Source organism: Triticum aestivum, unplaced genomic scaffold (genome assembly GCF_018294505.1).
Source record: "Triticum aestivum cultivar Chinese Spring unplaced genomic scaffold, IWGSC CS RefSeq v2.1 scaffold73809, whole genome shotgun sequence".
Lineage (NCBI taxonomy): Eukaryota > Viridiplantae > Streptophyta > Magnoliopsida > Poales > Poaceae > Triticum > Triticum aestivum.
The window spans coordinates 1-977 of record NW_025296840.1 but is presented as its reverse complement, the minus strand read 5'-3'; the positions used below and the strand labels follow the sequence as shown (position 1 = coordinate 977).

At 49.6% G+C, this 977-nt stretch overlaps 2 non-coding genes across 2 annotated transcripts; both read right to left on the bottom strand.

Annotated features, from left to right (window-relative positions):
• Positions 1-85: 85 nt before the first annotated feature.
• LOC123179085 (5S ribosomal RNA) lies at positions 86-204 on the bottom strand. Its single transcript, XR_006490094.1, has one exon. It is a non-coding gene; the product is annotated as a 5S ribosomal RNA (ribosomal RNA).
• Positions 205-505: 301 nt separating this feature from the next.
• LOC123179086 (5S ribosomal RNA) lies at positions 506-624 on the bottom strand. The gene has a single exon (XR_006490095.1). It is a non-coding gene; the product is annotated as a 5S ribosomal RNA (ribosomal RNA).
• Between the last annotated feature and the right edge of the window lie 353 nt (positions 625-977).

Genomic DNA, 977 nt, shown 5'->3' with positions numbered 1-977 from the left:
GTAAACGTGCAAAATAATAAAACGTGCTAAACATACGTCGCGCTCGTGCGTTTTGTTTTGCACGCGGTGCAAAAAAATTAAAAAGGGAATGCAACACGAGGACTTCCCAGGAGGTCACCCATCCTAGTACTACTCTCGCCCAAGCACGCTTAACTTCGGAGTTCTGATGGGATCCGGTGCTTTAGTGCTGGTATGATCGCATCCGACATGTTACCCCCGTCTTCGTCCCTTATGCTTGCCCCTCCCAGCTCCACTACACACACGATTGCACATTCCTTTGGCCGCTCCCGCTCAACTACGGAGACGAGTTTTACCACGGTTCAACTGCACCAGTGCCTATTTACCATGGTTTCGACCCCTTTCAGAACACGCTTGCCGCCGCTAGACGCGTGAATAATGAGCAGCGAGCTAAAACTTACCGTAAACGTGCAAAATAATAAAACGTACTAAACATACGTCGCGCTCGTGCGTTTTGTTTTGCACGCGGTGCAAAAAAATTAAAAAGGGAATGCAACACGAGGACTTCCCAGGAGGTCACCCATCCTAGTACTACTCTCGCCCAAGCACGCTTAACTTCGGAGTTTTGATGGGATCCGGTGCTTTAGTGCTGGTATGATCGCATCCGACATGTTACCCCCCGTCTTCGTCCCTTATGCTTGCCCCTCCCAGCTCCACTACACACACGATTGCACATTCCTTTGGCCGCTCCCGCTCAACTACGGAGACGAGTTTTACCACGGTTCAACTGCACCAGTGCCTATTTACCATGGTTTCGACCCCTTTCAGAACACGCTTGCCGCCGCTAGACGCGTGAATAATGAGCAGCGAGCTAAAACTTACCGTAAACGTGCAAAATAATAAAACGTGCTAAACATACGTCGCGCTCGTGCGTTTTGTTTTGCACGCGGTGCAAAAAAATTAAAAAGGGAATGCAACACGAGGACTTCCCAGGAGGTCACCCATCCTAGTACTACTCT